The sequence below is a fragment of the Coptis chinensis genome, chromosome 3 (genome assembly GCF_015680905.1).
Source record: "Coptis chinensis isolate HL-2020 chromosome 3, ASM1568090v1, whole genome shotgun sequence".
Classification (NCBI taxonomy): Eukaryota; Viridiplantae; Streptophyta; class Magnoliopsida; order Ranunculales; family Ranunculaceae; genus Coptis; species Coptis chinensis.
In genome coordinates this window covers 86,246,940-86,261,070 of record NC_141458.1, presented here as the reverse complement: position 1 = coordinate 86,261,070, position 14,131 = coordinate 86,246,940, and the positions used below count along the sequence as shown (strand labels likewise).

The following is a 14,131-nucleotide window of genomic DNA, read 5'->3' as shown; positions in this document are numbered from 1 at the left end:
ATTTTTCCAGGAAAATTAAAAACTCGATGGTCTGGTCCTTTCACCGTCTCTGCTGTCACCCCTTATGAGGCTATTTCTTTGAAAAACGTAAATGATGATAGCGAATTTCAAGTAAATGGCCAACGCCTTAAACATTATCATGAGTTGCACTCTCCAGATGTCGAAGAGACTCTTCTCAATGATCCAGTCTACATAGACTAATAGATTCGATGGTGTACTTCTTTCCATGTGTTTAAACAGAGAAAGTACACCATTTGGGTAGCCGGGCCCTCTTCTATTTTCTTTTCTAAACATCCCTAGAGTGTGTGGTTGCAAGCGCCGGAACCATAGTCCACAAAAAACTCTACTTCAGAACTGAGTATAAATGTCTTCTGATAATCGAGAAAACGTACCTCCTGGAAAACAATGGGTACCAAAAATTTCAACTCCTTCTTTCTCCTCCCTTTTCTATTCTCTTCCTCGCGAACTCCAACTCATCATTTGGTCCAAATCTCACCCATCTCGAATAGGTAATGGTCGTAGTACTTTTGCTCGAAGCGGCGGGCTTAAAAGGATGGGGTGGTGTATGAACTGTCAAACTCCTTTCTGTCCAGGTCTTGATCTTCTATCTGAGATGAGCCGGTATAAGGTATATCATTGTCTGACACCAGCTCAGCAGGATAAATTTCGTTGTCGTCCCGTTGTTCCCACAAGTTGGGATTCGTCTTGAGGATTTAAAAGACTCGCCTTGAGGATCGGCGTTAAAAGACTCACATTCGCCTTGAGGATCGGCGAAAAAAGACTCAACATGTATATACTCGTTTTTTATTAGCACCAAGCATGGCGCCCAAAGAAAGTCGTGATATACAACATCGGACATTTCCTAGTTCGTGCGGGCAATGGATTCCACCAGTCCAACCCCGATCGGTTTTCTATGTGATTGTATCAAGGGGGGGTTTGAGGCTATACCATATGTACTAAGGGTAATATTATTATTAGACCATTGCACATTTGTCAGGGATAGTACCGTCCTGAACCCTAGGCCCCAAAACATAAAGGTTAAGCCACAGTCTGGCTGGATTGGGTTCACCCCAGAGCCGACATGAAAGTTGCATGAGTTAAGTTGTGGTGTGTTGTTTTATTTGGATTGCCGGTGTTGTTGACACGTTCCTCTCGACTTGTACATTTGTATATAAAAATTGTAAATAAATAAAATAAAATAAAATAAATAAATAAATAAATAAAATAAAATAAAATAAATAAATAAATAAATAAATAATAAATAAAACGGTTTGAATGTGATTTTGTCATATTCCAGTGAATGGTATTTTTAATGCCGATCGTTTTGATATATCATTGTTTCAATTTGGAGTTAAAATGAATCGAAATTCCACATTTGAAATTTCAAAAACTTCGGGACATAAGGGGAATTTCTGGAATTCATTTGGGTTTGGGCCAAAAATTGGACCTGACCCAAAATCACGGACCCGTTTACAAAAACCCACACGCGGGGCACCCACGCGTCCAACCCTCACATTTCTTCCCCCTCAAAATCCAGATCTTGGTCTCCCTCACACTCACCTCGCGCACGCGACTAGACAGACCTGACACTACAAGAAAACAGGTTTTACGACACGGTCCAAAACCGTGGGAAAAGCCTTTTTCCCACGGTTTTGGACCATTGGAGGACCGTGGGCTTTTTGTGCTTCGGAAATGGTCTGCCGACAGTCATGACCGTCGGTAAAGCTCACCAATAGCGACGGTCTTTGCGACAGTCATTGCCGTCGGTATTGCCACGGCTTAAACCCATAGGAAAAGCCGTCGGAAAAAGTCAATATTTCCCACAGTTATAGTCCGTGGGGAAAGATTAGTTTTACCGACAATTAGAATCCGTGGGAAAAGATATTTCCTACGGTCTTAGTTCGTGGGACTTGCTGTTGCGTCGTGAATTTTGGTTTTTGGTTTGTTGTTATTTAACCGTGGGTAAAGTGAACGACCGTGGGAAAAAGTGCTTTTGCGACGGCTATGGACCGTGGGAAAGGTATTTATTTTTTTTTTAAAAATATTGATATTTTAATTTTCACCTACAATCAACAGGCCTAGCAAAACTCCCCTAACCATCCTACACCTCAAAATCACCATTTCCATTCATCTTCATCACCTTGAAAAAATCTCGGTTGAGCTATAAAATATATATATAATTACAAGGTACGGAGAAAGCAACAAAGGAAAAAGAGGACAAAATATCAATAATAATACTTGTCCTAGCATCACTTCTCCGTTGATTCCGCTAATGTTGATACCTGCATAGAAGGCAGGCTTTGTAATGAGAATCAACGATGTCACACCCAAAGGCTTTGTCAGCACCAACACCACAATAATATGGCCCCCAGTCGCGCGGTAAAACAAGTAGGCTTAGTTAAAACTACAAAATGATAATGACTCAAAACTATGGGAGCTGAAAAAGCGATCGCTTTTATTAGAAACCACTTTGATAAACTTCGGCAATGTCGGCCTAGTCATATATCATATGAATAGCCTTATAATACAAGTACAATTGTACAAGACACTAAATGGCCAGGAGAACCATCGCCGCAAGTCTTTAATCAGGTGCTAGTTTTTCAAGCAACAAAACAATAGTGATCAAATGAAGGAGAGACACCAACAAAACATACCACATTTTCTAGGATTTCATAACGATTTTAAATGGAAGAAAAGTGAAATTTGGGTTAAATTAAATCATCATTAAACTCTTCTCAGTCTCTCAGCTAAAAACCAACAGATTATTTACCTTTAATTTAGTCAACTTTGGAGCTACCACTTTCAAAAGTTTAGTCGAATGCATTGAACTTGAACGCCCATTACTCAGGTTAGCATTTCCGCTATCCTTGTCCATGACCTCATCACCAAAATCATCTAGTGTTTCAAGCCGCTTTGTCCAGAAAAAAGAAAAAGTTTTAGTATTAAATTACTCTCAAATACACAAAGCAAATGTTGGCTCATCTGCTGAAAAGTATACCTTGAATGCAACTTCGGTTTATATCCAACTTGTTTGTTAAAGAGCTAAAAATTCCCTTCGTTTTGGTTTTTCCTCGAGACTTGCCCTTACTTTCAAGATCTCCATGCTTTGTGAACCAACCTAATAGTACAATGTATATTAATAATCCAACAAATCAAGCATGGAACTAAACTAGAAGTAGTAATAGCAAGCGGGACGCGTGTGGGATTGTGAGACAAAGGGGACAAAGAAGATGGGAGTAAGAACCGAGATGTAAATGATAGTCAAAGTCATTATAAACCTGTCTCTTGCATTTCTCATGTTTGTTCTCCTTCCCCTCTGAAATGCTACCATTAACCACCTCAACTTTTCCGACGGACTATAACTGGAGAACTGTTTAAAAAATATATATAACACAAAGAAACCATATGTATACAACTCGCATTTTCAGATTACGAAAAAACAAACAAGACTGAGGCAAAAACAAACCAGATTCCTATACAGAGGTTTGATGCGCCATCCACATATAATTTAGAACCTGTTGCCCTGTTGGTAGGAATTATCTAAACATAGTCCTAGCTTCGACTTGGTTATGATATATATCAAAGCATGTAAAACTTGACAACTAACTGCTTACCACCCAAGGTGTCCGACGATGACCAATCAACACTTTTAAGCAACTTCCAGTGAGACAGTCGATAATTTTGACAAAGCATGGTCGTTGCATCTTGTATGCAAAGAAAGGTCATAAATTTTTATCAATGAAGAACAAAACATGCGTGGACAACAACATCAACCTACCGTAGATGCAAGTGTTCTTCCGTTAGGACTAAAGGCTGCTGCTATAGTTGATCTTGGAGGAGGCACCACCCGTGAGGGCAATATTTCACCGATAGATGCCGCAAGGACTCCGACTCCACCCTGAAAAGATAATCAAACTTTCCGTATATGCTACATTGATGTTACAATATGAAGACCCACTGAGAAATATGATGAGGTTGTGCTTAACAACAGGAACTGAATATAAATTATTAAACTCTAACATAAAGGGTTCTCACCGGGAGTAGACTTTAACACGGACTTTGCTTTCAGTTTAGAATTATTCGGTTCAAAGTTACATACGTACATGTGTCATCAGTCAATATACACTAAGGCTACACTGTTTTAAATCTAGTTGGGGGACCACTTGATCAAAACCGTACTATTCCCTTCATATTCTTCTCTTTCGTCCATTAATCCTATCTTCTCTTTCGTCCCTTCATATGTCAAACAAAGCTCTCTGCAACTATGTTTCTTAACATCTATTCTAAAGCTTCTTCTAAAAAACGAGGAACAGGAAAAGCAAACATGAACTGACTGCTGAACTCTGAACCTATTAGAGCTAGAGATAAAGAGAGAGGTGAAATATTCCCCCGGCTTGTTTGAATTAAAGAGGCAAAAAATATCAATATTGACTCCCTCGCTACATTCCCAACAATTCATCTGGGGTTGGAAAGATTTTGTTTCATGCCACTGGGAAATTTCAATTCTTTCCAACTCATGCAGGCTCTCAAGCAAGTGTGGGACTTCGGACTTCTAAGCAACTCCTACCATTTAAACCATTAAAAAACTCCCAAGGACCCAAAATACCCTGATGCCGACTTTCCACTTTCGCAATATCATAAATAACAAGAAGAGCAAATAACTCGCTTCTTGCTCCTATCGTATGAATCTCATCAACAATAAACAAGAGTTTACAATAGAAACTATCACCTACAAATCACAAATATTCTACTAGAAGACAGTTTTTCATTGTTCCCAGGTTACATCAAACTTGCAATTTAATATATAAATCCATAGAAATTAGATATGCTACTATATGTCATTTGTTTCTCAAACCTCGTCCTCCTTGGGTATCAAAATCATAATGAGGTATCGCCTCTAATCTAAAATCTATTTCGCAAAATTTCTCTTCTACTCTTGTTCAACATAACCTTGGCTTAAGCTATAAATCTAAGACTTAGAGATAGATGTGGCTTAATCCTACGTTGATTGCACAAAAAAAGTTGTATGTCCCGAATATAATTTTGTGATGTTTTATTCAACATTAGTGACAATGGAACCTTCGTAGCATATAAAGTACATAGAACACTTAATTTGGTGATGTTTTCATTCGGATGGGGAAAAAGCAACCTTCCCACATATACAACTCGCATTTTTCAGATTAAGAAAAAGCAAACAAGACCAAGGCAAAAAAAAAAAATTAAAACAGCGAAAGGAGTTGAATACAACAATGAACTGATAGAGGACGGCAGTTCTATTAAATGCTAAAGGATCCATTCAAAAATCACGAACAACAGAACAGCTTGAAGAAAAGCTTACCCATACACAACATCCATTTGTTCTTCTCTCGGCAACGCATTCAGGTCTTTCTTGACTTCATAAGCCATGCTTGTGCCATCTTCAGCTCCTTTTTCTTGAAGGCATTTCAATCTGCTTCTAGTTTTAGGTAAGATACCCTGCAGAAAAAGGAGGCAGATTATATATAGGAAGTCTCTTTCCAGGTTCTCTACTTATCTTCCTGACACCTTCTAAAGACAAGCGAAAAGAAAGGAGCCAGCAATCAGGGAGCTAATATCACAAAGAACTACATAATAGCAAATGAAAATTCAAATTCACCTCTTGGGCCTTTTCCTCATCAGAATCACTCACCTCTTGGTCACTGTTGTCATGGCCAAAGTCTTCCAATGAGTATGACTTTGCCTTCTCTTTTTGAACTCCTAGCACCTCCGCTTCCTCCTCTGCGAGAAGCTCCTCATCGCTTGAGTCTATCTGCATATACATCAACAAAAGAATAAGTTAAACTCAAACAGAATATTTGATATATGCATGTATCAGATATGATGGAAGTATCGTTAAATGATGAGACTTGAGAAGAAATCAACGCAATATTGGTATATTTAAATCCACGTAACTGCTTCGAGTCCAATGGATTTTATCATGGTTGAGCTAAGTGCTCATGGATCTCAATTCTGATGCGCCCGATCCATATTTTAAAAGTTTGGGAGCACAAGGATGATGTTGGAGTAGCAATTGTGACTGAGCATCACGATCCTATTGGATGATAAGTTATGAGCTGATAGTTGAAGCAAACCATGCTCTACAAGAGAGAATGTGTGAAAATAAGAAGCGCCATGTCTATAAATCTAGTTGGCTTTTATTGTTAATCAGGTAAGAGTGTAGAATTTAAAAAATGAGGCCATTACAGAAATGCAGTCGCTTGATCAGGTCATAGATTCGGTACAGACATAGATTCTGCAGTAGCATTGGGGTATAATGCTTAGTTTCTTGTAGCCGAACCGAACTGCTTGAGATGTTTCTATTTTTTGTATCCTAGCTCACTAAAAATCATTTTAACAATGCAGCATTGTTAAAGAGTTCTACTGATTAAAGATTGCTGATAAGAAAACAATATAACAAGTCAACTAGCTCTTCTCATATATACGGTATAGCCGTCAGATACGAATATGCATACGATTATGCGTTTCAACCCAAAGATGATCCAATGGTGATTAATTTTGAATTATAAAAATTTATACAGAGTGTCATTATGATGATAGTGCAAGCTGAACTGTCTTATGCCATCATCCAATAATCCTATATGAAAAGTTCGGCTATTATGTTTATATACTACAGAGAACTACCTAAACCAATTGCTCATTTTGCAGTAGTATCCACTAACAATACATTAAGCAAAAATAGGGATACAAAATAATAATAATAATAAACATCAAACTAAGAGAGTGGTTCAATTCATAACAAACCTACAGTAACACAAGCTGCAAAAGTATAGTGTACACAAGTTGCACACACTTCATGAGCGGTAGCAGCTCCAATTCTTTGAACTAAATCCACGTCTCTACACAAATAAATTTTCTTAGACCTTATTCATCAACAATTAGACCTAATACAAACAAATAAATTTTCAGTACCTGAAACCCACTGTCCCCAACTTACCCAAATGGCCAAATCTACATATTTATACACCACTCAAAACCCCAAAAGTTAAATTCAAACACCGAAATTCCAACCTTACTTTACCAATTATCTGTTATACACATATGGAAACACAGTAATTAACACAATAAACCCCAGAAAAACTGGAAAGGCAAAGGTACAATCTTTAAATAGAAGAGTAAAATAAATGAATATGAAAATTCTTGAAGAAACTAAACCCCGACTGGGTTTTGGTCAGTAACGATTCCAAGTTGAGACGTTGAAGGAAAAAGAACACGTCTTTGAGTAATGAAGAGAAACAAAGGTTGTAAATACTAAGAAAATTAAAATTGAACAAATTTGTCAAATTAAACCCTAGAAAACAAAAATCAATGCTTGAAATAATTTTTTTGATTTCATTAGCATTTTGAGATGTGAGAAGTAGAAAAAGGAAAAAAATTATAGATAAAAAAGGTAAGTGGCTAATTGTGGGGGGCGAAGCTAAGCAGTGGTGGGGATTGGGGTAGGAGAAAATAGCTTTAAATCCCTTTCCCACAGTAAATCCTAAGAAAATTAAAGTTGAAAAACAAATTGGTGCTTGAAATACGATTTTTGCTTCAATACCTTGTTGAGGTGAGAGAAGAAGAAACAGAAAAAAAAAAAATGAGGTTGAGTGGCGGTGGGGGACGAAGGCTATGTGGGGTGGAGGAAGAAATACCGTGTCATTTTCTTTTCTTTTTCTAAGTGTTTTCAGCTCTAACCCCACGATCAAAATGCGTAGAACAACCGTCAAGGTTAAAAAAATTATACCCGACGGTTTCCGCCGTGGCTCCACCCACGGCCCAATTAAACAGTTAAACCGTGGCTAAAGATATTGAAGCTATGAAATGAGAAAAAATATATTTGCTACGGTCAAAATTCATAGGAAACTATGCAAGGGTTTATGACTGTGGCTAAAAATACCGGAAATCCGTGGGAAAAAGTCGATTTTCTTGTAGTGTGAATTCAACCCGCGCACGCGGGCTAAACTCCACCAATTCGAACCCCCTTCCTCCAACACCATCTCCTCCATCACTCCTAGCAATTTCCACCCTCAGAATATCATCTAGATCTTGCTATGGCAACACGAAGGAGAATCACAGTTGAGAGAAATTTTGAAAATCTCTACAATTCCGGGATGTTTCATCCATTTTTCGGTGAGGAAATTGCTAGTAGAGAGTGAGAATATCTCTTGCATCGAATTCCAGCAGTTTATTCCGAAGATTTGGTGTTGAAATTTTACAACAATGGAGGTTTCCGGGGTGATGAATTTTGGATTACGGCGGATGGGTTGGAACGTGAACTCACGCTGGAGTTAATATCGAATACAGCATAGATTCCAATAAACTCTGATAGTCCGACCCTGTTGTTGTCAGAATATCCAACTACGAGGGACTTAATGTTTGACACGCTTCTCGAGAGAGAGTACAATTATGGCTCGAACTGCGTGTACCAAAGACTCACTCGAGGCCGAAACCAACTAGCCGTCACTTTCAATGGGCGCACAACGCCATTGGAACTTCAAAGACGCCCGACGTGAATAAGACATTCTTGCACACCTGTGGATCCTCCAGAGAAGAAGAACACTTTCTCAGATGGTCCATTTCTGGGCCATATTCTTACGACAGCGTCAAAACAGTCGACTCCTCTTGTCTTTGTACTTGTTACTTAGCTTATGCTTAACTTAGGGTTCCAGTCCACTACTCCTTTCATTCCAACAAGGTCTTTCGAGAATTTTGGAATTTTCGAGACTTGTGTTCTGGACCACTGGGACCCAGTAGCTAGAGATGATATTGAGCGTGATAACGTACCTCCTCCTCCCCTTTCACCACCCAACTGTTTTAATGAGGCTACCATGCACCGAATCAACACTCCCATGGAAGCCTTGAGACACATGAACACTAGTATGCGCAGGATGTTTCTTCGTCAGGAAGAGATGCTTACTTCCCAAAATGACTTCCAGCAAGAAATGCGCAATCGCCAAGGCCGTTTCTAAAGAATGATGATGGCAAATCATCGGCAATTCCAAGATAAATTGCTACAGTCTATAGGCCATTCCACATTCCGGTCCACCACGGCCCGAGTTCGTCGTGGCCGACGACGTAGAAACCCGGGTTCATCTTCTGCTAACCCGGAGGATTCCCAGTAGCTGTTTATTTCCCTTGGTTTAGAAATGACTATGTCATTTATTTCCCTTATTCATTGCATTTTTAGTTTTCTTGTGATAAAAATATTATATATCGGTTGATTTCTCATAATTTTGTATCTCCAGACGGTTTAAATGAGAAATTATTTATGTTATGCAATCATTGTACTTTCTAATATGTTAGTTTGTTCCTCGATGCATTGGGCCTACTCTCAAAGCCAAACGGTCAGAAGCCCAACGGTCAGAAATCTAATTATAAATACAACTCTCCTTTTCCACCTTCACTCATCCTTTTCTCTCACTCTTCACACTTCACACACAAATTCTCATTTTCTTGATCATAATGAATCCAATCGAGCGATGGGAAAAGGAGCAACGCGAATGGGCTATCACAGTATTCGTGATAACAGTGTTATCATTATTCTCCTGTCAGTCATGCATAACATGATCTAGAACATCTAGATCTATGTAACCATCTCTTTTTCTGACTTTCATTTTGTATATTAGTATGGTGTGTTAAATAATTCTCACACATTTGTACGGGTTACGTATTAAATGGAGAAGTTTCGTATTAAATATTTGTGTATATTAGTTGTCTTTTCCTTTCTAAAAAAAATAAAAAATAAATAAATAAAAACATAACAAAGAAAGACCATCCAAAACTCACCAAATTAATTAATTGATACTCATGTTGTTCAGAGAAAATCGCGCACGCTACAAGGTACGCATAACACTTGTCACACATGCAGCTCGACTATTCTATCCATATGCTATTACTGAGGTCTGATAATCATTTATGAAATTACGTGTAAGTCTAACTACCCTGTGAAACTTTCCTCCGTATTTTCTAACATTGAAACATCTCATTAATTGTTTTTGGAAATCTGACATAACAAGACTTACTATGGATCCCCATTGTTGTTGTTCATAATCACATGGGTCATTAACTACACTTGGAATCCAGATTGGTACAGACTCATAGATTGGCTATAAATCTCTTCTTTTTCAGCCATTCTTATTCAAACAATTCTCACTATCCTTCCCTCAGTAATACTACCAATGGATCAACCAAGAAAAATAATGCCCGAGAAAGACTACCTAAAAGTTTTGGAAGATGGCCGGTTTTATCCTTATTTTGACACCGAAATAATACGTCGGGAATGGACGCCTCTTCTATATCATTCAGCAGCTTGTTATTCCCAAGAATTGGTTTTGATGTTCTACCAATTTATAGAACTTGAGAATGGAAAATTCTACTTCAATGCTTATGGACGACGATTGGAATTGACTAGGGAAATTATCTCCGACATACTTCAAATACCAATGAATACCCAGGAGTGCCTTTTTCCAGAGTCATCATTTGATTCTGTCAAAAGTTTACTAAGAGCTACCATATCTTATGGCGAAGTGGGAAATAGACATCACGTTGTTCTTCAGCGCTCTTTGAAACAGAATCAACGAGTCGTGCTCCACTGGTTGGGACACAATGTGATTGGTACATCTCACCAATCAGAAGTCACAAAGATTCAACTTCACCTACTTTGGATTTTGCAGACTCAAAGAGATGATTTTTGTCTAATCCAACACCTCTGGAACGTGATCACCAGGAAAACAAGAAAGTCAGCACCTCTACCTCTACCCACTTTAGTCACGCAAATTATGATGCGTTGGGGTTATCCAGTCATTTCTCCAGAAACACCACTTCAAAGAGCACATATTAGTGTACTCCAAACAGACTACTCCACTGGTTTTTGGACTCCTGATACTCTGACAGATGAACAGAATGACCCAAGCTCAAACCCTGACTGTTTCTTTGATGAAAATGCCATGCTAAAGTTTTTTTAACCCCATGGAAGGCATTCAATTTCTTCATCACGGCATGCGGGAACTACACTCTCGTCAGAATATCATCATTAAAACTCTTAAGGATTTCCAAGAACGTCAAGTAAAGCATGATGTTGAATAGGAGGAAATCTTGGAAAATCATTCTCGGTCCTTGCAGAATCACGCTCTCCTTATGGAAAATCAAACTGCACTCTCTGCCAGCCAAGGGGACATTCAGATGCAGCTCGACCAACAAATGGAAGAACTAAACAGTCTGGTGCACGATATGCGTCTCCAAGATCAACATAATAATCCATAATTTTCTATTATTACTAAGTCAATACATAAATAATCGTATATGTTATTACATTTTTCGTCGTATTATGAATTTTGTCTTACCTTTGTGTCTTCTTTTGTATGAAATGCTTAATAGGATTGTCATCATTTGCATTGTGACTAATATAATTTAACATGTGCTTACAGGAGGGTCTATTCTCTTACATACTCATTTATCCATCCAGTTTGCCTTTGTCGTTACCTATTTCTTTACTTCATCCACTATGACATCTTCATCAATTGTATCTTCATCAAACATGGTATCTCCCAAACTCATTCCTAAGCAATCCTTTCAGTCTATGATGGATTCTAATACCTATGGCCATCTTTTCCGTGACTACATTACAAACATCGGGTGGTCTTCCCTAATTCTTCAACCTGACCAAACTTATTCTCCGAGTTTGGCTGCATACTTTTATGCTACTATGGAAGACACACTAGCATTCAACCATGTGCATGGTTTCTACTTACACGGGTTCACAATCCAAGTTGGTGACACAACTCACATCTTTTCTTAACAACAACTTGCCCAAACTTTGGATCTTCCATACCACGAACCTGCTGCATCATAGCATTACATCTATCATAACTCTTACCGTTCCTTTCAGTGGCAAGCATTTTGCGACTCTTATGGTGATGGTCTTGAGATTAAAAGAGAAGGAAATGGCCATGTGCCATGGCGTGACATCACCATTCCATTAGCAAGCATGACCATGAACATGGAGACTGCGATGTTATTTGTTCTCCTGAACATTATGGGAGATTGACATTTTTCTACTGCCAATGAGGCTGTCTGCGTCGTCTTCAGTGCACTGGCTCAAGGTCATACATTATTTAACATCTTAGGTTGTGTTATCTCCAACCTGAAATGAGCTCGCACTTTTCAGGATCAGTATATACTTTTACCGGTCATCGCTTGCCGAATCATGAAGACACACTTCCCACAGTTTGCAGCTACTTTTCATGACTGGGTCAAGGTAGATTCTATATGCCCGGTAAACAAAATCATTCGTTCATTGAGGTTTCGGCAATGGAAGCGTCCCGCTCGGTACCTGAGGCATGTTCGTTGTTACCCAAAGGATGAAAATATGAAGAAACATTTGAGGAAATCTAGAGACGAAGAATGGCCAGAAATTTGGCAAACTATTATCTTTTGGCGCGATACTAAGGAAATGCATTTCCTTAAAGAGGATGCCAGACCTTCACATCCTGCTGGATGGTAAACTTGAGCTTGCCATTGTACATATATCTAGCTAAACCTTATGTTTGGTGTGCTATTATTTTTCATGTTTCGTATGCTATTATTTTTCATTATTTCGTATGCTATGTTTAGTGTGCTATTGAACATTTTATTGTTCTTTCTGAATAATATATTATGTTCTCCAACCTTTCTGTTCCAAAGAATCTAGCCCTAATTTTGCTCCACGGTTCTCGTGTACTTTCTTTCTTTAATTGTTGATACTTGAGGACTAAGCATCATTCTCGTTGGGGTGCTTTAACCATGTAGCAAATATTAGGCAAATTGTAACCTTAGATATAGTTTTTATTTTTATGTTAATAATTGTACTTAGTGACAAAGTCTTGTTTCCTTTTCAATGATGAAAATTGTCTAGAAATCTCACATTAGTATCCTAATTAGGATTTGTTTTAAGAAACTTAAGATAATAATTATGCAATAGTTTATACATCTTTTCATGAACATTCATGTATCTTGAGTATCATCAATTGTACATAGCGGTAAGTTTAACGGAACTAACGGTTAGTTACTTAAACTATAAATCCCGTGAGAATCTAACCAAAACCTTAACATGAGTGATTTGTGTGTGATGACACGGAGGAGTAGTTTTTCGATTAGAGAAAATCACACATCTACTTACTTGATCACCACCAACCCTAAAGCAGAATTTAGGCCATCTTTGGATCGACATAGCTAAATATTCTTACATTACAAATTTTACCGCTAGTCACTCCTAATGAACCTTTCATCAAACCTTTCATTTTCACCAGGAAAAATTCCTTACCCATCTATTAAACCAAATAAAAGAACCTACCTAAGTGATGAGTATGAGAAATAGGATGAAATGTGGAAAGAATAAAGAGAAAAACTTGTCCCAAATAAAAGTCAGTTACTTGCTTCAGAAAGAAAAAAATAGAATCATGTTCTTAAGCCGGATAGTAAAAAAAAAAAAAAAATTAAAAAAATCTTAAGAACAAGGTTGGAAAACTCAGTTAGAAGAAGGAAAGAAAACAAGGATTTCTCTAGTGTAAATATATGAAGACCCTATTCTCTTATACTCATAAATTTTGATTATCCATTTCCATTTTCTTATACACTATCACCTAAGCCCCACAATACCTAATAAATACCTCTAGCTCAATTAGGAGTAGGGTGGTGTGATAATAAGTAGTAGACGTGATTGATCGACATTGGCTTCTCTGACTGTCATTGAGATGTGAGGAAACGTGTGCCCACTGCACACTGGAGTTAACAAAACCTGAGTGGAAATTTTTTGAGTGAAATTGTGTTTTGACACATACCTGTGAGAACCCATTTAGGTACACTCTCCAAAGGATTCAGAAACAACCCTGCTAGTACATTTCAATAAAAAGTTCACTGCATGCATGATCATGTGTAGATGTTTTAATTATTGAATATATATTAACTTGAGTTTCAAAGAAATCAATCCTCGTTCCCTGCTAAGGAGATGTATGGATATCTGAGATTAATTTAGGAAACGAAGTTTAAATACATTTGAAGTCGTTGTAGTATAAATGAAGTTTGTGAGTATCTTCTCTGGAAAACTCTCACGAGGCTATAACTCGTCCACTAGGGA

General features: G+C 38.0%; 1 long non-coding RNA gene across 2 annotated transcripts; it reads right to left on the bottom strand.

Annotated features, from left to right (window-relative positions):
* Window positions 1-3,785: 3,785 nt before the first annotated feature.
* On the bottom strand, window positions 3,786-7,152 carry LOC147511318 (uncharacterized). 2 transcript variants are annotated; one of them, XR_015216974.1, is made up of 5 exons: window positions 6,949-7,152; window positions 6,781-6,875; window positions 5,669-5,788; window positions 5,339-5,475; window positions 3,786-3,898 (listed from the first exon to the last, which is right to left on the bottom strand). It is a non-coding gene; the product is annotated as an uncharacterized LOC147511318 (long non-coding RNA). The 2 variants fall into 2 exon arrangements; XR_015216975.1 differs by having other exon boundaries at window positions 6,785-6,875.
* Between the last annotated feature and the right edge of the window lie 6,979 nt (window positions 7,153-14,131).